This window comes from Rhinolophus sinicus, chromosome 1 (assembly GCF_057876585.1).
Source record: "Rhinolophus sinicus isolate RSI-liver-muscle chromosome 1, RSI-T2T, whole genome shotgun sequence".
In the NCBI taxonomy this organism is placed as follows: Eukaryota; Metazoa; Chordata; class Mammalia; order Chiroptera; family Rhinolophidae; genus Rhinolophus; species Rhinolophus sinicus.
In genome coordinates, this window is record NC_142501.1 from 121,616,969 (window position 1) to 121,644,459 (window position 27,491).

Consider the following 27,491-nt stretch of genomic DNA (forward strand, 5'->3'; position numbering starts at 1 on the left):
AAATCAGGCAAAAGAGAAGCTGTCAAGAGCACACAATTTTGAGGGGTTACCATACTGACCACTGACTCACATGAGAGAATCTAGGCAGAGAATGCTTCCTCTAACTGATGAAGCTTTTGACAATTTCTTCTTTTCCTCTAGCTAAAGGTCCACTTGTTCTTCCAAAGTTCTGAGATTTTTCACAATAGTCTTATTCAGTAGGGGAACTCGGAGGGGGTGGGGCAGCTGTCTGTAGGTACGGGTCATTCGTAAACGGGTATTTGTAACATAGAGACCACCATTCTGAGACTTGCCACCAGTAAATTGAGAAAGAGCAGAAAAGAACATTTTGTTTAACTAAACTCTCCATTATACTTCTTATGAAATCCTATATGCCATATAAAAATACCAATATCTCTTCATCAGATGCACAAAAAATTGCCTGAGCAGCTACTGGCATCTTGTTGCCACATTACAGACAGAAATAACTGTTCCCCTTTCACCAGGGGCAGGATGCATGCAGACTCATTTCTGAAATTATATCCTGTTGGGACAGAGATCCAAGGTAAATGCTGAGGGAACACAGTAACATGGAGCTCTAGGCATGATTTATATTAATGGGACTCTTTTGCTATCCTTATGAAACTTGACTAATTTTTCAAAGAGGTCTTAAAACAAACTTGTGATTTTATTATATGAAATTCTGCTTCTTTTACAGTCCCTTTTTAATTTTTTTTTTTAGTTTTCTATTGCAAACCTTGGCTCATAAATAATGAGCCAACACTCTGTCTATATATCTATATAGAAATTATCCACAGCTTGTCTCAAGGTTACTGAGTATCAGATATCGTATTCTAGGGATTTCTATCCAATTCTGTCCCCCAGGGACATATTACTACAGGACTTAGACTCCTAGTAGAAATCTGTCCCTCCTTAGCTGGAGTGGCCAGGGAGGGATTTGCACTGGATCCCTCTGAGCTGACCGGGCACAGTCTTGCATCCAGAAAGGGCCTGCAGCATGGCTGCCAGCAGTGCACCAGCAGAAAACGTATGCTGAGTAAGCATTGATAACAGGATTCAGGAGTGAGAGAGAAAAGAATGCACGTGAGGAGAGAAACACAGTATTATTCCTGAATATTGTGTTTATTCCTGCCAACAGCACAAGCTCTCAGCTAAGACCTAAAACTCAAAGATAGAACAGACAAAGGTCCCCTCACCAGAGCGAGATAACAGGTGAGTGGGGAATATGAATGTGTAAACAATCACAAATGAAATGGGAGTGAGAAGAAAAGTTTGAGACATTGAAGGTCTGGACTAGGCAGTGGCAGTGGGTAGAAAGAAGAGAAGAGAGAGCCTGAAAGGACTTGGAGACTCACGTCAACACAACTGATGACTGCATGCGGCGGGTGCTGGCAGAGCAGGACTTACGTGTGGTGACGACACTTATAAATAACATAGGGAATGAAGAAGAAGAAGAGGAATGGATAATGAGTTCAGTTTGGGAGGTACTGACCTTCAGATACCCATGGAACATTCGTGGTTGATCATAAACGCCAGCTTAATCCTTTCAAATTTATATTAACTTGAAGTTATTCCCATAAAAAATAACTTAATCTTTTCTTCACAAGGATTCTTAATGAAAGCTTAACAATCTCTAGACAAAAGGAGAACTTCACCAAACATGGAGTGACGGACTAAGCGCATGCCAGCACTTGGTGATAGTCGATTCAGCAAACGGTGCTCATCATTAGTAGCAAATAAGAAACATGAAAGAGTTGACCATGAGTCCTTGAGTTCAAGGACCGGGATAGGCCTAACTGTAAACTGTCCTCCGTTAATTCAAAGCAAAGTCAGCAACAGAACATTAAAACCATACCCCAAGAGTCATAATTTCAATTGCTTGAGTTAAAAACCAAATACTGTCCTTTAAGGGGCCATGTAAATATCCTTTGCTAGTGTAAACACAGAATAACTGGAGAGAAAGAATGCACAAAATGACTTCCATGTGGCGTATGGTCCAGGGCGCAGCCTGCAGGCAGCCAGAGGGCCAGGGTTCAAATCCCAGTTTTGCAGCCCTGAGGCCTTCCAGTAGCATTGCCCCTGTGAGGTCCCATTTTCTGAACTGTCACCGGTCCTTGTGGTGAGATACGGATTACTGCCGGGTAGGCATGACCAAGTATATGCCTCAAACACGAACCTTTCTTACAGGCATAGCCCCTAAGATGGTGCCACCCAATAAAAATACGATGTGAGTAATATACTAATTTTAACTTTTCTAGTAGCTATTTTTAAAAGAAAAATGTTACAAATCAAGTGAAAGGGATTTAATAGTACAGTCGAACTTAACATACCCAAATTATTATATTTCAATATGTAATCGATACAAAATTATCAACAAGGTACTTTACATATTTGGGGGGGGCACTATTTACACTCCCAGCACATCTCAATGCAAACACTAAATTTTATCAGAGACACTTGATGTTGTTGAAAAGTAGATTCACCTATCTATATTGTTCCAAACATAGTAAAAGTTTTTCAATAACTAAATCAAGTATCAATTTTTAAGTCAGAGACAATAAAATGTTGGATTCTTCCGTGGCGTAGTGACATTTCAAGTCCTCAACAGCCCCCGTGGCCAGGGGCTACCCTACCGGACAGCTCAGACTGAGGTAAAATGAAAACTCTGAGACTCACTGGGAGTCTGGCTGCGCCCTTGCTTGCCGACACCCACCAGGAGGAATAGGACACACACAGGGTGTGTGACTGAGCTGAGACCAGAGTTGCACAGAACCAGTTCTTACGTACTTAGAAAAAGGAGATTAGAGAAAGGCGGCAGCAGGCTGAGCCCACTAATGCAGATCCACAGAGCGTAGAAGCAACCCATCGTCACTCCCTCGCCTTCCCGCCACCAACCATCAACCCGCCTGTACTTCTGCTTTCCCTCCTGGCACAAGGGAAGAAATATTCCTGGATCCTCTCAAAGCCAAGCCCTCCGCTTGTGCTTTGAATTCCATCGCCACCATCCTCCTCCTGCTGTGAGCCCTCTCTCTCCTGCATCACCAGTTTCTCCTACTCCCTTGGATCCATTCCACCGATGTTACTTCAAATATGCTTTAGGAGCTCCCGTTTGAAAAAAACACCAACAAAAAAATGATAAATATAACAGAAATCTTTTGACCTTAATTTTACCTCCACCTTCAGTCCCTTCTGTGCTGCCCTTCAAAGAAAAACTTCTTGAACAAGTTACCTCTCTTCACTATTTCCGGTTCATCCCACCCACGGCAGCCTGACCTGCCTCCTCACCTCTCCACTGGAACTACTCTAGTCAGGGTCAGCAACTCTCTGGATGGTGCCAGATTTAATGTGCATTTCAATGTCCTCCCTTTATTTGACCCCTCAGCAGCATTTGCCAGTTGACCACTGTCCTTTTCAAAAATACTTTCCTCCCTTGGTTTCTGTTTCCTAATTTACCTTCATTCTCTGTCATCTCACTAAACCCGTCTTCTCCCATTCCTCCTTTCCTCCAGACCTCTAAAGGCTGGAGAGCTTATGGCGTGGTCCTGGTCCCTCTTCTCGTCTCTACCATCTCCCCCTAGGTGGCCTCAGCTGATGCCAGGTCTGTCAACACCACCTAGGTGCTGATGGCTCTCTCCAATTTCTTTCCCTGCTCTCTCCTGAGTTTCATGCTGTAGAGAGAACAGCTTAATAGTGGCCTCCGCTTGGACGTCTATAGGTAACCAGAGTTTTACCTCCCTCTTGTTCCTTCCCTCGTCTTTCCTCACCTAAGTTAAATGGCCACACCATTCACCCATTTCTAGAACCAAAATTCTAGGGGACATCTTTGTTTTGTCTTTTCTCTCATTCTCAGTATTTCATTCTTCAGCACGAAGAGAATGACCTCCTAAGTAAAATTTGAAACTGTCCTCTTTTCTCCATTTCTATTACCACCAGCTTAGTCCAAACCACCATATCTTACATGCCCCCCATATTTAGGCCCTGTGTTCATTCTTGGCCCCATGCAATTCATTATTTCCACCCATCAGCCAAGGTCATCTTTTGGAAAATGTAAACTAAATTGTGTCACACCACTACTTTAAAACTTCCAATAGCTTCCATTATAGTTATAGTAGAATCCCTTTATCACGCCCCTGCCTGCTTTCTCCTCCTACATCCTATACCACTTTCCCCTCTGCTCACCCTAGCCCTTCTCCATGCCTGCAACATACCAAGCTCCTTCCTACTGCAAAATGTCTGCACTGGCTACCCTTCCTGCCTTGCACCTAAACAGATGGCCTCCGCTTAGAAGTGGACCAAGTAAATATCAACAAGACAAAACCTTCCTTGCAAATGGTTCTGAGCTTCTTCCAACACACAGAAGCATATGTAATCCAGGCCCCAAATTCTATACCATAGGGCTTGATTAGAATAATGTAACTGGAAAACGTTCAAAGCGGGGAATACAATATGCCCATTAAAGATCTGGAATATTTTAACCAGTCATCTCTGTTATGTGAGGAGTGATAGCCTTGCCTTCCACATATAAAACACAGAAACAAAAACCTGAGCCTTCGCCCCAGTTAGTCATGGAAAAGAAGTATTATTTGGGCTTTGAGAAAAGACAATATAACTCTAAGCAAGCAATTGTTTTCAGATTCACACCTAAGTCATTCATAATTTCCTCAACCCTTTCTTCCCCATAAGAAAACGGATAATTCCCTGGTATTTCAGTTTAAAATAAACTAAACGAAATATCACCGGGAAGACATCGCTGACGCATAACAAAGACATCATCCTTCTCAATCCCTCCAAGCAGCTGGGAGATTTTAAATTCCTCACCAACGGGATACAAAAACAGAAATCTTTCTCACATCTTTAAACTGCAGAATATTTCAGAATCAACTCTGTTTACTTTCGTCCTGCCATGAACCGTTAAATGGGGGACTGAAAATTTACCAACAAATAAGTTTATAGATAAAGAGAAACACTTGGCTAGTTGATCCTAATAAACAGGCAAAGCAGAATCAGAAGTAAAAAGAGACGAAAGACGCATTTCCCTCTAGTCTAACAAAGATAGAGTGGGAGTCAGCAAATCCCCACCAAGCAGTGGGGATTGTCAACCCTGTGTTTTGTGACAGTGCCCAGGAAATGTTCCCCCCTCCTAAGGTAGGCTCCTTAGCTTGTCTAGGGGGGCTGGACCCCAGACACTAGGCTTTGCAGCCTGGGAAAGATTTCAGAAGCCAGTCACCTGAGATGATACGGACATACACGTAACAGTGACCAAGAAGGACGTCCTGCTTGGTCGTCCTTCTCTCTACCCAACCCTCCCCAAAGTGTCATCCTTTATATTCCTATATGCACCCTTTAAAAAGGCAAAGGAAGCCTTATGCTAACTGAGCCAAATATAAGCTAAAATAAAGAAAATATTTCTTACAAAAATTATTCATTACTACCTGCATGCCCTCTGAGAAAGCTACATATTTTAAACACTCTTGTTTCCAAAAATTGCATTCCTGATAAAAGACTTGTCATTCACATCTATTACATGGAGTTTAATAAAACCATTTTATTTGTCAATATTAATGTTTGTGCTGTTTCTCTGCATGCCTTTTCTAGTCAAGGAAATTTTGTCAAAAGGACAGAAGTTGAAAACTGTGACCTCAACAATCACTAACTTTGGGGACTTATCCCCTGGTACAAATGTTCATGCATATGCATATTTTTATCACATACTCAGACAGATGCCTTTGCATTGATTTGAATACTTATATAAATATTAATGTGTACAAATGCTTGCATGCAGAAAATCCATTTATGAAATATCCAATTGCATAAATTAGGAACATTAGTTACTAACTGTATTAACACTTCCTGAAATACATACACAAGTTTGCGTGACAAAAAAAAAAGCCACAATCCACTGGGAGGAGCCAGCTTCTCTCAATGTGTTTGCCATTCTGTAGTTGTGAACTGGGAATCTCCACAAACTTGAGCAGCCTTAGATTACTCATAACTCACCACTTACATGCATCTCTCCTGGCCTGAAAATGAATTAAGTCCTTGTCTTTGAGTAAATTTATAAATTGTTACCTATGGCCACAAAAGGAAGTGTCAATATTTTTGTCACCAAATGGCCTCAGAAACTAGCTTTTTCACAAAGAATATGATGCAAAAGTAATTTTCACAAACATCACCCTCGAAACGTACCTGTATACCATTACATTATTATGTCTGATTCATTCTCAGGAGTGGTAGGAAAATATAAATTTTTAAAAACTACAAAAGATAATACAGTAAAGCCCCACAGTTTACTAAACATGGACACAACACAACTGGCAGTTGGCAGTTCACTCCCATTCTCCACCCAGCTCTAGTTTTCAAATGGGGACCGTCTAAAGATTTTATCTTGGGGAGACGGTGTTTAGGATGTAATTTCCTTGTGACCATCTGGGCTTCTCAGTTGAGTATATAGCTAGCTGGGTACATCATAAGTTTCACTTTCTTTACTTTTATACTTTTTGTGACAGTACAGATAGACTGAAAAATATTTTTTCACTAACTTTGAAATAAAAATCAAGTCTGCATTTTACACTTGAACTTTTTGTACTGCATTTACCAAGCTATTGCAGGGTCTCACTGTCCACTTCAGTTTTCACATTAGTCTCATGAGTGACCGGTCCAGAGTCAAAACAAAGGAGAGAGAAAAAGAGTTCTCAACCCAAAGTGTGATTTCTACTATAGAGAGTGCCTACTTCTCCCTGAAACTTAAATAATTCAGCTCATATGAGAACATGGCAAGCATCTTAGAGGCTGAAAGGACACACACAGCATTTGGCACTGTTTTACCTGGCCTAGAAGGACAGATTTTTCATAAGAGTGCATGACAGGGACTGACCATGGCCACCAATACCCATTTTTGTCTTCCTCCTTGGCACACCACACCTCCTTGGCACACCCTGGCCTATGGAATACAACTAGACGTAACGTACAATTTCCAGACCTAGCCCCTAAACCCTCTCATGAGAGGAACCCACTGTGGTTTCTCTCTCTGCTTCACTGCATGCCAGATGTAGCTCATCCAGTGGAGAATTCCAATGCCCTGGGGAATAGCAGAGACACTAGATAGGCTTGGATCGCTGAATGACTGCATGGAGCAGAGCCCCTAAAACCCTGTCTCTGCTACGAGCCTGCATTGGCCTGTGATGTGAGGAAAAAAATAAACCTGTATCATGCTCAGATCTGAGGATGGTTTCTTTCATAAATTAATCTATTCTGACTCATTGAAGGAGCAACCATAGTGCATACAACATACTTAATCTTTCCTCAACAGGGACATCTTTAAGACATTGCAACATACTATACTAGGAGCCAAACAAGAAGAGAAGAGATCTAGGAGTGTGGCAAGATAAGTCACGGCCTCATAAAAATTTGGGGTGGAAATGAATCTGGAAATAAATTTACACGCTGTGCAACAGTGAAGCAAAGTGCCATACCATTTTATTTATTCATTAAAACACTTATTAGATGCTAATTCATGCCAGGCACTATGTCTGGTGCTGGGGTTAAAAATATGGCTGGCCACGTTCCCTGAGCTCAAGGAACCACTGTCTAGCTGGCTGGGGAGAAAAGAAAATTACATCAGTCCTTCAACCCCGTGTGGTAAGCGCTATAAAAGTCACCCTGAGGAAGCATCTACAATCCCTCCTCAGATGTGGATTTTGTATAATACACACATGGGTATCTATAACAAAGATCACAAAATAAATTCATTTCTGGATGAAAAATAGCATAAATTTTAACCTGCCAAGACTGTGCTAAATATGACAAATGGCTATTACGAGCCTACACATCATACTAATATCAACGGACACTGTAGATGATTATCAGCATCTCTTTATTGAAGTCTCTGAGCACTGCATGGAAGAGTGCAGATAACAGAACTGGGGACACCCCAGGTGAGCCAGCACCCCCCCGCCCCCCCGCCGCCCCGTGATGTGCCTAAAAATATCTGTATCATCTGGAAATCGCCATGGACATTGACAGATTTCCTCCTTCAGATCAAAGACTGAATCTGGAATCTGTGCCTTTGAATGAAGCAGAAGCAGAATTTAAATGTTAGTTTCTACCCTTTTAAGTTAAAATACAGAAGTCCAGCAGAAATACAGGTTCTCCTCTACCCTCCATTCATCTCCTCCATCCTATTTACAAGCTGGCATTTAAAAGACGCTGGTGTTTATCACAATGCTTGTGAGGAAGCAAAACATCATTAGGGATTTTTCCACAACTCTTAAGGTCCTGAGCCTAAATTGGGAAATAGTTCATCGGTGAAGTTACAATAATATATGTTGTGCCAAGCCGTATTAATGAGAAGAATTTTTTTCACCTTGAATATGTAAGAATCATTAAGTCAGTATGCTTCTTCTCGTTAAAAGGATTGACCTCTACTCTCATCAGTGGAAATTCTATAACAGACATAAGCTCCCAGGAAAATGTTGCAACCTTGTTTAACGAAGATGTTTTATACAAAACTATGAGGGATGGTAGTCAAAAAAAAAAAAAAGTTACTTTGTGGAATTCCAAATAAATAAATTAAACTGTTATAAATGGTAATAGAACTGAAGATTAGAAATGCTGCTATTTCTATAAATACAAAATGAAATGACTATTTAAAACATTTTCACGCCAAGATCTTGCCTCAATTTCCAGCTTATTCCACAATAAGAAAACTATCAGTTGTTGAGCACCATGCCAAGTGTTTTAGTTACATTATAAGAGCTAATTTTTAATTCTCATAATAATCCTGCAAGTATTTTTTTATTTCATTTTACAAATGTGGAAACTTAGATACAATGAAGTGAATAAAGCTGAAACCCTTTATTACTCTATTTCCTAGAGTAACAGAGGTACTCAAAGGAGATGCTGGCATTTGAACCCAGGCCTTGTCTGCCTCTAAAATCAGCTCTTCAATCCCGAAAGTCTGCTGAGAAAAGAACCTAGGAAATGGGTAGTGATGATGAATTTCATATAGGCAGAATCCAAGTTCAGGTCTACTTGTTACTATGGCCCATGTCTTTTCTGTCCTGATTCACATAATTATGTATGTTTCTCACCTCACTTTACAGTTAGAGCTGGCCTAAGAGCAAGGATTAAGTAAGAGCTTAAATGTGATTGACAGCTCCTTCTCTAGTGTACAAACATTCCAAAAAGCAGGAAGCCAGCTGCCTCTCCCTTGGCACATTCCCAGTAAATCCAAATAAATAATGCAGTGTTTTCTGTGTTTTAATTTTCTTTAGGATTACTGTTCATTATAGTTTCATTTCTGCCTGTTCTACTTATTGCCTAGTCTGTCCTTTAAAACAACTTTGTAATCAACATTGTTCAATCAACATGAACATTCTCCCGGTTTATGAATAAGGTTAGGTAGACTCTTCCAGGGCCATGCGCATCAGATCATCTCAAATAATCTTTAAAAGAACAAAACCATCAGGAGGAAGAAAACTAGACCTTTCAAAAAAACATGCCACTTTTTGCCTGCTATTAATCCCCATTTCAAAACACAACACTCGGGAATCCTCTGGAAGAACTACCATCACTCGGCTTTTGATGTGTGATCTGGAGAGATTTAAGAGAGCATCTGCCAAGTGCACAAAAGCCCAATGATGTACATCCAGCTCCCCCATCCTCTACATCAGGGCACATGCATTTTCCCGACTCTCCCCTGCCTGACTGCACTGCTTTCCTCGCGTTTCTCAATTACATTTTAATAAAATTGCACAAGGCCAAAAAGGAAAGCCAATCACCTCCTGTACGTAGCTCCACAGAGAGAGCTCAATTTCATACTTTTATTTAATGGAGCCTTTCTTCTGCATCACGCAAAGGGCTTTTCCATCATGCTTCCATTGATCCTCTCAACTTAAAATAAGCATCAGATATTTTCATTCCTATCTGAGATGTAGAGGAAAAGAAGCATAATGATTGCGACATAATGCTCTGCTGAAATAGGTCATTTTAAGAGTTGAAAGAGCCTTAAGACTTTATCGTATAATCCACATATGGTAGGAAGTTATTTCTTGTTTTTTACCCACGTATCTTGCTACAATTCAAAACTAACTTCCTTTGCTTTTAACTAGGATCAAGTCCTCAATTCCTCACACATACAAAACTAAGTCATTCAAAACTATCCGACTGCTAGGATTTTGTTCCTTTGCATTTTGACTTCAGAAGTCAAAGGTAAATAATCTCCAACAAGCATCCTCACAAGTTGCCCAAAACAGTTGTTTCCAGACATTGATCTAAGGACCCTGGGTCCCCTCTTGGACCATCACTGATCATCACGTACTATGTGGGGAATCTGTGCTGATCGACGGCCTATTCAATAAACAAGAGACAGTTAAGTTTTTAAGACAAGGCTAACTGCATCCTGGTTAGGCACCTAGCTTTTGGAAACATTGTCGATAAGATCAACAAGGTTTAAGCTTAATCTTTATTATAACATAATAATAAGTTTACCAGAACACCCTCTATTACAATTTAGTTATTTTAGGATTTTTCTCTCCATATTTGCATGGAACTAATGTAGGATTTGCACGCAATGCTGAAGGCATACATATTTATGCAGGCTTACACTCTCAGATCTGCCAACCTGATATTGTGTCTGAGACTAGCCATCCCAGGCTTATAACCCAGTTAAGGCATGAACACACCACTGCCCTAGTTACATACTGTACAGACACCTGTGCCCAATGTTTGTCATCCAATTCTAAACCCATGCAATAAAACTGCTTAAGTTCTTCTTTTTTAAAATTGACATAGCTTAAAAATAGATATAAGAATCATCATTTTTCCTTTTGTTCTCCAAAAGCAGACCCCTCTAAATACTAGTGATTTAATCATCCCAGGCCCAACAGCCAGAAACAAGGGGCCTCAAGAGCCCATGGTGACAATTACAGTGAAATGCAACCCATAGAAAGGCCTAGTTGACAATGGATGAGACAAACCACTCCCAACATTTAGACAAATAATGCCCCTAAAATCTAGTGTCATTCTCTTACTAAAAAAGCTTTCAGTTACTCCCCAAAATCTTCAGGGTAAAATTAGTATTTGAAGTTCCTCAAGCACACCATATAATTTCATCCTTGACTCCTTATATATATATTTCCCCAACGTGGGAAGTTTTTTGACATCCACCAGTCACCATCACCTCCTTATTCTTCACTTGCCTCGATCCTGATCCATTCTTAGAAACTCATTCTTCTGTAAGGCCTCTGTGACCATCACCAAACCCCAGCTAGGGCGAGGCCCCTGACTCTGCACTATCCAAACTAATCTCTCTCTCCCCTAACACTCTTACCAGGTTGGGCTGTGTGTTCTGGGCTGAGAGAGCTGTGCTTAGATTTTGCATCCTCAGCTCCTAACACAGTGCCAAGCACAGCGCAGGCTCCTTCAGAGGTAGGTAGAACAAGAAAGATAAGTATAACCTGAGATTATGCTTCAGGAGATTATGCTTCAAGGAGATTATGCATCAAACCTTAACATCAGGTATCACATGACTAAATCGCAGGCTCACACTATCTGAGGCAATGCAAAGCCTTCCCTTATTCCAGCACATAAAGGAACACTTGAATGGGGCGCTCTGCTCCTGGCTGATGAAGCTCTGTTCCTGGTGTTAAGAAATTTGAAACTTCTGTATAAATGTACCACAGTGTCTTAATCCAGTCATCTAAAGATGGGCATTTTGGTTGTTTCTATGTCGAACCTTCTAAATTTGGTCATAGTATCACTATGTGACCTCCAAAATGCCACTTAAGGATAAATTAACTTCTGCACCAACAAAAAGCTCGCATCTGTAACATTTGCTCTATGGCACAAGGGCTCTAAAGAAACGAACCCAAAATTCTAGTGAAGAGGGAAAATCCGGCATTTTGAAGTCATAAAAAACAAAAAACAAAACAAACAAAACCTGGACTCAAATTCCATCTCTGTTCTTCACTGGCGTGTGCATTTAGGCAATGTCTTTATCCACTCTGAGCTTGTTTCATCTGTGACATGAGGCTAATGACAACTATTTCTAGGAACTGTTGAGAAAAAAAAATGAATAGCAAACGTGCAAGACTGTGCCAGCCCTGAGTGAGCCCTCCATGAATGTTTGTCCCCAACCCCATCCTCTATTCAGAGGGCAGGTGTCACCTAAGTACAGACAGGGCTGCACAGGGCCAGTGACTGACATGCTAATGCTTGAGTCCTGACAGCAAAATGAGGACAAACCCCACAGACGTGTGCGCTTTAACAGTGCAAGAAGCCAATGAAGTTTTCTCTGAAATCCATACACTGTTTCCATATATGACACTGGATTTTCATACTACCTTTTTATTTTACTGTGAAAATCTGTGTTTTCAAGATGCTGTGGCCCTTTTGTTGCCAGTAGCTAGTCAGGGGGATGAACAGAGGGGCCTACAAAGGTTTCCAAAATGTTCCATTTCTTAAGCGGGGTGGTGATAGGTACCCAGGAGCACATCTTGTTACTCTTCTTTAAGCTGCACATAAGTTCCTATAGACTGTTTATATACGTGATATATTTCATAATTTAAAAGAGTATAGTCAACATTGGAAGACTGAAATTAGAGGTCCTAGGCAAGGAAATCCCATGGCATTTACTAAGAATAACACATTCATATTTTGTCTACTTGAACTGATGCATGTTTTTTTGAGCCATTGGTGATGTTTTAGAGAACTTACAGGTTAATACTTAGGAGGTCTTTTTGGATGCATCTTGAAAGTCTGTTTCTGAATGATTGCAAATTTCAACAATGCCCACCAATATGACTCAAAGAGCCCTATGTCCAAAAAGAAAGGCAAACCAGATTAGAGGACAGAAGACTTTAGTTCTAGCCCAATTCTTTTACTGACAGCATAGCAGAGTTGCAAGCTAACTTCCACAGGATTCAGAAAATAGACTTAAGATCAGGTGGTACATTGTCTAACACCCTCACGTAGGATGACTGCAAAATATTTTATGAAGATAGGCTAAAAGCTGCCAAACTGATACTGCTCCCCTCTTCTCAGGCTTTCTCTCAGGACTTTTTTTTGCTCCCACTTTTTGGTGCACTTATGGCAACAAGTTAAAAAAAATAACATTATTTATCTTTTAATGATATGATTGTAATAATCGCGGTAATAACCGAAGGAGTCATCTGCAAAAGGAAATGCAGCACCGATCAGTTCAACAGTGTTACAGTTGTGTTGTGCTTTGCATTTACAAATCACAGTCACAGACATTTGTACTGAGAAATCACACACACACACACACACACACACACACACACACACACACACACGTGGTGTCAGGAGACAAGTATGAACTAACATAGGAAGCACTGGGGAGAACTATCTATTCAGTAGACTGAGCGCGTGCTTCGGGCATAAGCGAGGCAAGGGGCACCCAAAATAGAAAAGAGTCCAATAAACTAACACAGAGGACAGCAACCAGAAAATCTAACACACTACAAATTATCTTCAGGTTATTTGTGTGTTGTATGCTTTAGAATTTAGCATCATTGTTGTTGATTTTTTAATTTATTTCATTTAAGGGGAAGACCATAATCTTTGTGGAATTTAGAAACTTCAAAGGTTATAATCTAACCCTAAAAGCAGAAATAGTAATAGAATAGAAGCTGGAAATAATATGAATAATTTTAGCCATTTGTTCTGCCTCAGCTACATATTTCACAATTTTTCAACCAATAATGTAAAGCCTGTGATCAGAATGCACTATGCTAACAAGTTGACACTAAATAACCCAGTGGTGTGGTTTATTTCATTGTATAAGAGACATTAAATAAATTTTATTAGTAGTACAAAAAATAGTTTTCCTCCTTAAGTAAATAAATAATGACTTAACCTTCACAGTACTTATGCCAAATGCCTTATCTGGCAAAACATAAATGTGAAATAAAGTTATGAAAATGTTTATTATAAATGCCCAGGGGTGGACCGAAACAAGTTTTGGAGGAAATGAGGGAAATAAATGGTTAACTGCCAGCACACTCACTCATGCTGGAGGACACAAAAAGGTTCACAGCAGTTGTTAAATTCATTTAGAGAAACTCACTTTATTTTTCCAACAGAGCTCTCACCAGTTAATCTGTATTACAACCTGCAGGAGTCTTAATATTCTCAGCAGGATCAAGATTCAGGCCACACTGACTCAGCTATTTAATCTTGCAAGAGAACAATATTTGGCAGGAAAAGACCCCACAGCACGGAGGGGGCGTCCCAGAGGTTCTCTGTCAGCAAAGACTGCGCCAAGGACGCCCAAGGTAGAAACCAAACAGCACTAAACAATGTTTATCATTTCCTTTCAGTAGCTCTCCACTCAAACACATCTGTACACTCTCCGTGTTTATGCAAAATATACAGCTCACATGTTCTTTTGTGGCTCTTGCAGATACATGTATGGTTTTAAAAAGCAAAATGTTTTCTCAATAGTTTGGACTGTGTTACAAAAACTTTTTAATTCAAAAGTATCACTACAGAGGTTGGGGAAAGAGATGAAGAGAAATGGCCACAGTTTTATTTTCAAAACCTTTCAAGTTCTTAAGCACTGAAAATCAAAATAGAGAGAACATATGTATGAATTATTAAATGTATGCAGATATTTATATTGCTTTTTAACCATCCTGAAATGAATAAGTTCAATGATTGATACTCTTCTATAAATGAACAGGTTTTTACATTTTATACATAATACTGTGGTGAGATTAATTTGAATGATATATTGTGGAAACCCATACTGACAGGCAGAGACTGCATAAGGAGACAGGCAAACTTAAAAACAAAATTGATAGCACCAATTATACAAATGAACAGTATGAATCCCTACTCAAGAACATGATTCAGCAAAATTCTTCAAAAACTATTTTAAAATAGGCAAGGGTTCGATTCCTTTCCCTCCCAAACCTGGTTATTTATCTCTCTGATATTAACAGAGAGTTTCTCTCTATCAAGCATTTATCACTCTGTGCAGCAATGATCTGCTCTCCTGTTAGAAGGTGTAAACTACAAGCTCCGTGAGGTCAGAGGTCATATCTATTTTATTCCTCATTATACCCACCCCACTTCCCAAGCAAATTGCCTGGCACATAATAAGTACTCAAAAATGTTTGTTAAGTCCTTAGTTGTTTTCAAAAGTGGTTTCTTTTAAAGAATTTTTTTGGGGATGTATAGATACCAAAAACATGCACATTTGAAAATATGATACTACTCTTTCAACAATCTTGCCTCCATCAACATTGCAACATCTCTCTGCACTCTCCCAAGTAGCTGTTGGGTGTTGCAAACCTTATCACATTCCTTCCTCCCTTCCTTGGAGCATTCCAATGCCAACTTCTCCCCCACAGATGCCTCTACATTGCGCTGAGGCTCTCCTTCTCCATGAAAGCCTTTCCCAGCCACTTCATGGTCCTAGCAGGAGTGTAAACATGTGCAAAACATGGTTCCTCATTTTTCCTGCCATCCACAGGGCCTGGTGCAGTGTGATGTCCGCTGTAAATGTTTAATGAACAAACACACATGCACATGTAAGGTAATTGTGAAGGCCACTTCTACTTCTATCTTACTGTTTATAATCAAAGCACCATGTTTTGGAGGATTCAAACATGAACAAGAAATATCACTTGCCCTCAAAGTCCTCCTAATAATTACGCAACAAAAGTAAATATGTAAATCACTTTGCTCTGGGGTAATCAGTTCTTACTATCAAAAGAAATAAGTGTTAAGAAGAACAGAATGACACTTTAAGCTTTTCTTTTATTCTGTTTATGAATCTATACTCTTTTCTCTAGTTTGCTAAACACAGGCTGATTCTGACACTTGTGTAACTTTAAGAATGCAATGACTCAAAAGCTTAATTCAAACAAATTAAAGGCTGACTTTGTTACAGTTAATATCATAAGAGGAAAACTTAATCAGATATATGAGCAAACAAAAAAATAATAATAATCGTAACTTCTTGTTTCATGTCCTTGGAACCAAGTCTACAGGTACTTAACAAAAGCAATAGGTCCTTCCAACAGAAATTAGGAGTTATGCTTTTACAAGCAGCATTGCATATAATTCTGTGCAGAGGAAGAAAAGGCTACAAAGCAGCCCTGCCAACAATGAAAGAAAAGAAAGCTATAGTAGAAAGTAAAGCAAAAACTAAAGAAAAGTCATATTCATGACATTATTCTGCTAGGAAAATGAAATACAAATTAGAGAACACATCTGCATACACTTTTAAAACAATTATTGCTTCCAATTTTAAATCATGCAGTTTTCTTTAATTGTATAACCGTGGCTTGGGTAACCAATGTGTCTTAATTAAATCTCTGTGTGTCTCCTGTGATTCATGACCTCCTAATAAGTTAAAGTGACATTTGACTATTATTCTTACTAATTAAAAAAAAACAACAGGTTTTAAACCTACCTCCCAAAATCCACCGAAATTATAATGATGTGGCATAATTATTAAAGCTAGTCACTTCTGGGGAGTCCACAAATATATATATATATATACATGATTTCTGGATTTTCTTTAATATTCAGTATGTGCTCACTGCAGGTATATCACAAAAGGTGTAATAAAATCTGGAAGAAAATTCAGATACTTTTTAAGTTTTAAATCTATGTAATGCACTGAAAATTGAGACATTTTTTAAAAACCCAGTCTTTATTAGATTTGCCCTATGGCATACTTCTTTTTTATTGTCACACCTCTTCCCTCCTTTTTCTTCACATTTGTCTAGACCAAACTGCTAGCACAAGATGTATGAGTGATCTACATAAGTCAACTGAGACCTGAAAAATTTAAAAACACAATTACTACTACTGTAAGTTATCTTTGTTTCTATAAATGATTACAGCTCAAAACCACAAATAAAACAAGGCTTGAAAGGGCCAACTTAGGATTGCCAATAGAATCAAGAAGGAATTGTTTTTTAGTTAAGATGGTTCAGTTTGAAAAAAGGAAAAAATAGAAAACTGAATGTGTAAGTTTTCCTGAAATGGCACCAGATAGTATAATCTACTTCTACTAGAGAAACTGGCTGGTAATAGTAGCTTACAGTTATAAAATGTATGTTACTTAATTTTATCTCCAAATTACCATGTGACATATGTAGATCATTTCTCATTTAGCCCTGTTATTGACTGAATTGTATCTTTCCAAAATTCATATTTTGAAGCCCTAACCCCCATGTGACTGTATTTTGAGATGGAACCTTTAAGAAAGTAATTAAGGTTGGCGTTCTGGTCAAGATGGTGGATTAGGTAAACACTGTACTCGCCTCCTCCCATGAAAACCTCAAAATTACAACTAAACTACAGAACAACCATCACAGAGAATCATCTGAAGACTAGCTGAACAGCAGTCCTATAACTAAGGACATACAGAAGACGTCATGTTGGAACTGGTAGCAGGGACAGAGATGCAGAACGAGCAGGCCCCACATTACATGTGGTGATTAAAAATCAGGAGGGATATCTTGACTGCAGAGGTTCCCTCCTGAAGAGCAAGAGGTACCAGCCCTACATCAGGCTCCCCAGACCAGGGTTCCAACGCTGGAAAGAAAAGTCCTCACAACTTCTGGCTGTGAGAAACAGCAGAGATTGTGGCTGAGTGAGATGAACAGCAACTGTAGTCCCAGGCATTCCTCTTAAAGGGACCACGCACAGATATTTGGCTGATGGGCTCACTTGTGCTGAGTTCCAGTGCTGGGGCAGCAGCTCAAAAGGGGCAGGAACATATGAGGAGAAACTGAATTGTCTGGCTCCAGAGCAAGGGCTGGAGTAGCAGCTTTCTCCCAGACAGAAGTGCTGGCAGAAGCTATTGCTCCTTTGTTGAGCACACCCCCTCCCAGCGTGCAGACTTAGGCACGTGCCGTATGTGAGTCTCCATCAACCTGGCTAACACTGTTCATCCACCCCACCCTGGTGACTCCCTGAGATACCGCCCCACCCAACTTGTTGACCCACCCAAGTCACTTCCAGTGGCTTTTCCACACAAATAGCCTGTCTTGGCTCACACAGTGAATTCTCCTAAAATCTCTCAAAGGCTCACAAACTCCAAACAAGCAGCACCTGTTCTTGGTACGACCCATACCCTTTGCTAAGCAGCCCCAAGGCCAGCACTAGCAGTAATCAGCCTCAGTTTGCAGCTTAAGCTCTTCTAGGCACTGCCAAGCCCAGCACAAGTGGCATCTATCTGCAGGTCACTTTGTAGCTCATACCAATTGGCCTCAGGCAAGGAACCAGCAGCAGTTGATGTTGGCCTGCACCAGAGTCCCTTCCAAGAGGCCCCAGAACCAACGTACCCAGTGGCCAGCTTCGTACCACACCAGAGCACCACTAAACCACCTCCATAAAGGACAGAATCGGCAGGTACCAAACCCATGCCAAAGTGAATCCTGCTCCTAAGATCAGCCCCCTGCACAATAGCTCCTCCACTGTAGTCACAGCCAGTCCTCACAACCAATCAGCCTATGGGTTAATCACTCTCACTGACATGGCAACAGCAACCAAAGCTCAACTACCACAGAAGCGTGCACACAAAGCACACAAGGGACACACCTAGAGTACCCAGCTCAGGTGACCAGGGATACCACACCACTGGGCCCCACAGGACACCTACTACATGAGGCCACTCTTCCAAGCCTAGTAGACATAGCAGCTCTACCTATACATAGAAACAAACCCAAAGAGGCAGCCAAAATGAGACAAAGTAACATGCCTCAAATGAAAAAACAAAACACCAGAAAAAGAAGTAAACAAAAAAGACAAGCAATCTACCAGATGCAGAGTTCAAAACACTGATTATAAAGATGCTCAATGATCTCAGTGAGAACTTCAACAAAGAGGTAGGAAACATAAAATTGAAAATAGAAAACATAAACAAGAACCAGTCAGAAATAAAAAATGCATCAGACAGAATCAAAAGTAGATTAGATGACGCAAAGGGTCAAATCAGTGATTTAGAAGATAAGGTAGCAGAAAACACCCAAACAGAACAGCAAAAAGAAAAAAGAATCCAAAAAAAAATGATGATAGGGGCCTCTGGGACATTATCAAGAGTGCCAACATTCTCATCATAGGAGTACCAGAAGGAATAGAAAGAGAACACGGAATTGAAAACCTATTTGGAGAAATAATGACAAAAAACTTCCCTAAGCTGGCAAAGGAAATAGGCATGCAAGCCCAGGGAGCACAGAGTCCAAACAAGATGAACCCAAACAGTCCCACACCAAGACACATCATAATTAAAATACCAAAGGTTAAAAAGACAGAGAGAGAATCTTAACAGCAGTAAGAGAAAAGCTGCTAGTTACTTACAAGGGAGACCCCATAAGACTGTCAGCTGATTTCTCAACAGAAACTTTGCAGGCCAGATGGGATTGGTACAAAATAGTCAAAGTGATGAAAAGCACAGACCTACAACCAAAATTACTCTACTCACCAAAGCTATCATTGAAAATCAGAAATAGATACTTTCCCAGCCATGAAAAAGTGAAAGGAGTTGACCAACACCAAGCCAGTATTATAAGAAATGTTAAAGAGACATTTTTAAGAAGAAGAGGAAAAAAAAAAACCATAACTATGAATAGTAAAACGGCAATAAATACATATATATCAATTACTTTCAATGTAAATGGATTAAATGCTCCAATCAAAAGACATAGGGTGGCTGAATGGATAAGAAAACAAGACCCTTACGTACAAGTATGCTGCCTACAAGAGACTCACTTCAGGTAAAAAGACACACAGACTGAAAGTAAAAGAATGAATAAAGATACTTCATGAAAATGGAAACAAACAAGCTGAGGTAGTAATACTTATGCCAGACAACATATGAGTAGACTTTAAAACAAAGACTATAACAAGAGACAAAGAACAATCCAGTAATCCCACTTCTGCGTATTTATCCAAAGAAACTCAAAACATTACTGCAAAGGGATGTGTGCATCCATATGTTCATTGCAACATTATTTACAGTAGCCAAGATATGAAGGCAACCTAGGTGTCCATCAATGGATGAATGGATAAAGGAGGTGGCACATTATACAATGGAATATTACTTGGCCATAAAAAGAATGAAATCTTGCCCTCTGCAAGTACATGGATGGGCCTAGAGGGTATTATACTAAGTGAAATAAGTCAGACAGAGAAAGAAAATACCATATGATTTTGCTTATATGTGGAATCTGAAAAACAAAATAAACAAACAAACAAAATAGAAATAAAGTCATAGACACAGAGAACATTTTAATGGTTTCCAGATAGAAGGGTGGGTGGGGGCTAGGTGAAAAGGCAGAAGGGATTAAGAAGTACATATTGGAAGATACAAAATAATCATGGGAATACAAAGTACAGCATAGGGAATACAGTCAATAATATTGTAATAACTATAAACGGTGCCAGGTAGATACTAAATTTATCCGGGTGATCACTTTGAAAGTTATATAAATGTCTAATCACTATGTTGTACACTTGAAACTAATATAATACTGTATATCAACTGCAATTAAAAAATTATTTAAAAAAATAACATTAAATGAGGTCATCAGGGAATCAGGGCCCATGGGGCCCTGATCCTATTCAACTGGTGTCCTTACAAGAAGAGGAAGACACCACACAGATCTATCTCTCATGTACACGCTTCAAGGAAAGGCCACCTGAGGACACAGTGAGAAAGTGGCCACCTGCAAGCCAGAAAGAGAGATCTCACTCTCACCAGAAACCAACTCTCTTGAGTTGATCTGGGACTTCTAGCCCCTAGAACTATGAGGAAATAAATGTCTGTTGTTTAAGTCACACAGCCTGTGGTATTTTGTTACGGCAGCGCAAGCAGACTAATGCAAGCCCTATTTTTCTCAGGTACTCAGACATCAAAAAGAATTCTTTGACTATGACATTTTCAAACGGGGCAGTCCTTGCATTTCTAATATAATGAAATTCTTAGATGTCACATTAGAAAGCAAATGGTCATGCTTTGCTGAGAGAATGCTGCTACAATCTTTTGATGAAACTAGAAATCACTGAATATTTAAGTAAAAACAGGAGAAAGTGAAAAATGGGTGTTTTTCAAGCAGCATAAAACAAATGACAAATCCAAAGCAATTTTAAAAGCTAACCCCCTTGCAAAAAGAGGTTTCAAGGAAAAGAATGTGCAAAATGAGTCAATATTTTAAATATTATTGCCTTATTCATTTACTGAGTACCTGCAATGTGTCAAGCGGAATTCTAGGCATTAGCAATTCTGTGTTGAAAGGATAGATTAGTTCCCTACCCTAGTGTGGCTCTTATCCTAGGAAAAATTTTATTTGCCTTGACTGAGAAGTGGATGGAAAGGCAGACTCTTCTGAAAAAGAAAGAAGAAAAAAGAAAAAAAAACCTGGAGGAAATGGAAAAAAATAACACCCTTAAAAGAATTCAGTCATTTACTGAACAGATATTTATTAAGCAACTACTTCACGCTAGAGAATGATGAAATGGAGGAAGAAAGATCTGAGAGTTTTAAGAAAAAAAAAATTGATATGATATCTACATAGATCTTAAAAGAGACGCTTCATTAAAATAAATCTAGAAAGATTAAAACTCCTTGTAATCTCCATTATAAGATGAAATTCACACTGTTCTAGGGAGATTCACCCTCAAAGTATCAAAATGGGTGTGTTTGTCGGGCAGTCCTGGGTAAGCCATTCCAGAGCCGGCCGGCAGCCTTGGGCAGAGTGGGAAGCCATGAGAAAATGTGTTGGCACAAGAAGCCAATTCGTTTATCAATTTTAGCTCTGTGCTAGGCCCTGGGACTACAGAGAAAAAGTGACAGCCCGAATCTTCATAGAGTTCAGTCTAGGAGGAAAACTTACAATGCAGTTATAGAAGCAGACTGTCAGGTTGGGGAGAGGAAGAGCAAGGGCAGGGAAGAAGAGGCAGCCTCTGGGCTGAGTGTGGGTGTGGAGAGGGTGTGGATGGCATTCCGGGCGGAAGTTTGAAGTGGACCAGGCTCAGGCCCGAGAGACACCCAGGCTGGAGATCTCAGCACCAAACCAAGGATAGCCTCACGCTCCATGCTAAAGGTTTTGCATTTTATCCCAAAGGCCATTGAGAGCCATTGGCAGATTTTAAGGAAGAGGGTGACATGAGTAGATGTGTGGTTTAGGGACCTTGCAAGAAACTACGAAGAGAACAGCTTGGGAGGGAGAAGAGGCAGTACTGTGGCAGGTGAGAACAGTCAGAAGACTTACTCCCACAAGTTAAGCAAGGGATGAGGAGGGTTTAAATTAAGGACGTGACAAGAAAGGTAAGGTACAAAGCATCATGATAGAAATTCTTGGAGATACAAAAAATAAATTGAAAAAGACATGGCTAATCTTCATCCTCATGAAATTAGAGAGGTAAGACACATACCACGTGAAGAGCTAATTACAACCCAAATGTGGAATGTGATGCGTGAAATGAGTGGTACAGACTGTGCTAGTGTACAAAGCATTATTGACTCAGAGGCGAGAGAGAGAGCACTGTGGCTGGGGTCTGAGTGTCTCTAGGATCGGGGGTGAGGATGTCATTTTCAGATAGTGTGAAATTGTTCCGCACAAGAAGAATGACTCCTGCAAATCCCAGAACAGAGTAAGTTAGCCAGGACTAAAAGAAATGGAAGAACAGTGTTGAAGGGCAGTGAAAGATAAGGTGAAAAATAATTTAGGAACAGATTGTGGCGGGCCCTTAGGGTCAGAATTAAGGGGTTTAGGAGATTAGATTTTTGTCCTCCTCAAAGCAGAGGTCCAAGGAAAGGTGTTTAGTGGGTCATAATTAGGGTCTTGATGAAAGACCCTATTGTGGAAAGAGTTATCTGGTGGCAGTGTTTAAGATACAATGGAAGGGGCAGAAATTGCTAGGAGATAAAGCCAATTAGGAGGCTCCCATAGTAACTCAGGCAGGATAAGATCCTGAAAACTGTGGGATGGAAAAGAAAGGAATGGGAAAGAGGCATTTCACAAAAGACAGATCTTCAGAAATTGTTGGCTGGATCCTTAATCTCTGTTTCCAAAAAGAAGTCATATGTGTTAATTCTTTTATTATGGGGACCCTTCCCAAACCTCCCCTTTAGACAATGCCATTTTATAACCACAACTCTTGTACTTGCCATGAACAAGTAATTACTGGTCTGGGATGTATTTGTTTTTTTAAGTGACTGTGGCTAAAAAATTGAGGATAAAAAGAAGAGATCAATCTTTGAAGTTCTGCCGTAGGTGGAAAAATAAAGCAAAACCAGGTGTAAGGGAAACCACGGATTTGGAAATGAGAAAGGACCACAAGGTAATTTTCCATACATTTTTCTCATGAAAGAATAAGTATTCCTTATAGAAATACTTTCCCTAAGGAGAGGTCATTCAGAGGCTCTAATTAGACCGGGTATGTCAAAGTGTTTTGAAACGAATAAAGCATTCTTACATGTGTTAGGTATTATACGGAAAATACATGCTATTGCCCTACCACTTTCTCTGACATATTTGATCTTTGCTTTAAAGATAATGCTGCTGACCCACTATTACTCGAGAATGCATCAGAGTCACTGGTTGAGATAAGCTGGAGATAAAGCATGCTCTATTACAGTCACATATAAATTCATCCTATGAAAAGGCTAGACTTCAAGGGCTTAAATCTAAACCATTGACCTCATGACCAAACATCTATGTTAATAAGCTCAGTTATGAGTAATAGCAAAAATACTACACCCCATTCTCCTTTCAAACTACCTTACGCACTAGGCTTTACTACTCAAAGTTAGATTTCATATAAATTTTTCATTAGTTATAAAGCTGTTATGCTTCTTGTACAAGGAACAAAATTAACAAATGATTTTGTTTTTTACTTTCAACATTGAATGACTTTCTAACGTTTACCTTTCTTGCTTTCTAAAAAACAAAACAAAACAAAACACCTTTTTGTATGTCTGCTGAATATGAAAAGAAAGAAAAACCCTACGTCAGTTGTTCGGGTTCATATAAGACCTAATTGCTTCATACACTCTAATTTTGCCACCAGTTTACAATTAGCATGCATTTCTCATGCATGAATTGACCCAATTACATAACAAATTTTGCCTTTGGGGATTTCTCTTGACTGCTTGTCTTCTGTCCACCATACAACTCAATTTCCCACCGTCAGCAGGCTGAACGTGGCTGCAGTCAGTCTCTGTCAAAATGATTTATTTAAATTACAAACAGAGACCAGATCCCTAGATAGTCATCCCTCCCCTCATGCTCACCCTTACACTCAACCTAACTTTGAATCAAATCTTTTAACAGTCCATAGACACTACTATTCAATTATTAGGCCATGTTTACCTTCAATAATTTAATATTTTTGAAGCTAACTTACAGAATCTCAGGAAACTAAATCAGCAGTATCTATGTGAGATTATTAGTGGGCATGTAATTTACTTTGCATTGTAAGAAGTCAATGAAAAATTATGTAGCCGCATCAAAAATACTAAAAATAATTGCATTTCAATAACAGATTACAGAGAGGTTCCTTTTTGCATAATGTTAAAAAAAAGGCTTCAATCTTAGCTTTTCTTGTAAAGCAAGTAAGCGTTTCTTATGAATGGGTATGCTAAATTGAAAATGGTAGTAAAAAGGGCATTTGGGAAACAGGATAGATAACCAAAAGTGTTGATCCTGACTGGGTAAGGGAAAGAATATAGAACAGGAAAATACTATTATCTGGTTTCCAGTGATCTAAGGAAAGGGGGGTTCTAAAGATTCCCACTGAAGCCAACACACATAGGCACAGGCGCGCGCCACACACACACACACACACACACACACACACACGCAAAAGAACAAACAATCATTTCTTCTGCGAGTCAAAGACAGAAACAAATCTTGACAAATCACATAATGGTACACTTACTATTTCAGTCAGTATGGAAAATACAAGATTTGTCATCTGGATTTTTTCCTTTTTTTTCTTTCCCTTCACGTAATATTTCTCCGCCACCTGAAATAAATCCAAAAATAAGCATCTAGATTTTATCTACAGCACAAAGATTGTAAAAGTCTCTCACAAACAGACTTTACCATTTTATCTCACAATTTATCCACAGACTGTCTCAGCTAATTGCAAGTGTAGTTTATATTAGTGTGTAAGCAGGCAGAATGAAACACATCAATAATCTCGAGGCTGGATGAGTCCCTCAGATGTCTGGGGTGATTCTGCTGCCAGTTCTCTGAATGCACTGTTTATAAACTTGAAGGTGGCAACCACCTGAATTAGAAAAAGCCTTTACAAGTACTCACACAAGTTAGAGCTCTGAGGACAGCAGAAAGAAAAACAAAAAGGTTTTTTGTAAATGTCCAAAGGCACAGGAATTCCTCAATTCACGTGTATACATTGCCCTTTAAGAACCTTTTCCTAAAATATCACTAAGTGAAGAAAACCTGGAGATGTACTAGGACATTGCTGCCATATCTGAATTTGTGCCCTAAAATTGCGGGGCAGAGAAAGCAATTAGACATCTCCTAGAATTTCGTGGAAAAAAATTTTCATTTGGAAATCAATTCTATTTATTTCCAACCATTCAGTAAATTCTGAAATCCTGCCTCATTTTTTTATTCTTTCTGCAGTTCTACTAAGTGAGTCATATAGCAGAAGAAGTTTAAATTGCAGCATTTAATAAATCTCCCAGGTTCAGTATGTTGTCATTATAGACCCCAAAAGAAGGAAGTCAAGGCTAAAGTCACTCTCACCCTTTCATTACACACAATTTCAAATTTACAACTGTATTTTACCCCACAGCTCAGTAACATATGCAGACTGAGCAGGAATTTCCAAATGATTTCAAATTCTGCGCAAATGAATATGAGAGTGTCTAAAAAAAATTCATAGAACTGACACAGACACAAGCAATCAAAAATGCCCATTCATCCATAACATATTACCCAAAACACCTAGGAGCTGTCATTAAATCCACTGTTTTATGTCTATACTTCCTTGAGTCCAAAAGGGATTAAAGGCAGCTTAGAAACATCAAGACGACATTCAAAGATAAAATTAAGTAAAAGCAAATAAGGAAATGAAACAAATGAAAATATAAAGTATGTGAAGACCCTGACTTAGTTAAGCCACCTACATCAACCTGTATTAAACTTGGAGCTCAGGTCTCATATCCCCTATAATTTTCGGGATGAGTCCTCTGCATCCTGGCATCTCCAGCAGGAAGATTCTGGTACCTGGCCAGTCTGGACATTTTCTCACCTTCTTCCTCTCAAAACAGACACAATCCAGGCCACTGCCAAAAATATCTGTCTGGATTTGACCAATATATTTCAGTGTTTGGGTTTATCTGAAAGTAATGTGGAAAACTGAACTAGCCAAAGTACCACCTTTCAGATTAAACCAAATTTCTTATAGAGAAAAAGAGCCTTGAGTAATATGGAAAACCCTGTGAGGTCACGGAAAAAGTTCATAAAGTTGCAGCCTTATAAATGAATAATAAATTCACTAGGCCTTAGAATATTTTACAGCTTCCTCTCTTCAAGACTAAATCCCTAATAGTAATATTATAAAATCTGTATTTGTTACTGCTACCCAAACATAAATATGCCTCATCATGGCTAAAAGAACTACTTGCAAGACTGCTATGGTTGCTAACATGAAGACAATTGCAAAAAATAAAAAGTTTAGGATATTATCTCAATTATATGCTTTTAAAACTCAGCATTGTATAAATTATGGGCTTAATCTAAATGGTATTTTTATATACTGCTAGGAATATGATAAATACAGATTTATACGTACCTGTGTTACAAGGGATTTTTGCATAATTAAGAATGGATCTGCAAACAGCCTCTGGTATTGAATAAAATGTATACTCCTGCTAATGATAAAGGTTGGTGAAATGATCAGTTCTTTTCTTATTAAATATGAATAGTGACTTAATTTGAATATAAATTAAAAGGCTTACCTTTGAATCCCCTGCAATCCTTATGTTAGCTGTCACGTGGACATCTTAAGTAGAAATGTTTAGTTCTTTTCGAAATAAATTTCTGTGATAGTTGAAGATTGATAATATAACTTTGTTTTGTGTAGCATTATTTTTATTTTTTTTAAAAAGTTTCTCCAAAAAAACTGAATGTAACTGCCAGTAGAATATATCTGTAATTTGCATTTTTAAAAGCAAAAATGGATACTTGATTTCAGGAAAGAGCGGAGAGGAAGACAGACAGAGGCGTAATCTCCAGTATTCATGACTGGGGGATTGTTGAGATGGGACAGAAAAACTAAGGGACAAAAGCCATGAATCCTTAAAATTCAACCCTTTCTCTTCAAAGGAAAAAATGTCGTTACTTAAACAAAATGTCCATTTAGAGAGCAAAAAATGGATAAACCTTAGAGAATATGGGAAAATGAAGTGTTTATTCTGTCTCCTCTCACTCCCTAAATGTCTTTTAAACATCATTCTGTTTTTGAACTTTTGA

The 27,491-nt window shown here is 39.2% G+C and overlaps 1 protein-coding gene across 3 annotated transcripts in view; it reads right to left on the reverse strand.

Moving 5' to 3' along the window:
- The window catches only part of NEBL (nebulette), a 160,798-nt gene extending 133,807 nt beyond the window's left edge, over window positions 1-26,991 (reverse strand). For all 3 annotated transcript variants that reach the window (XM_088789084.1, XM_088789082.1, XM_088789088.1), the window contains exons 1-2: window positions 26,812-26,991; window positions 24,925-25,011 (exon numbers count right to left, since the gene is read on the reverse strand). The gene's annotated coding sequence lies outside the window, so the exon portion shown is untranslated. The remainder of the gene's footprint in view (window positions 1-24,924; window positions 25,012-26,811) is intronic.
- Between the last annotated feature and the right edge of the window lie 500 nt (window positions 26,992-27,491).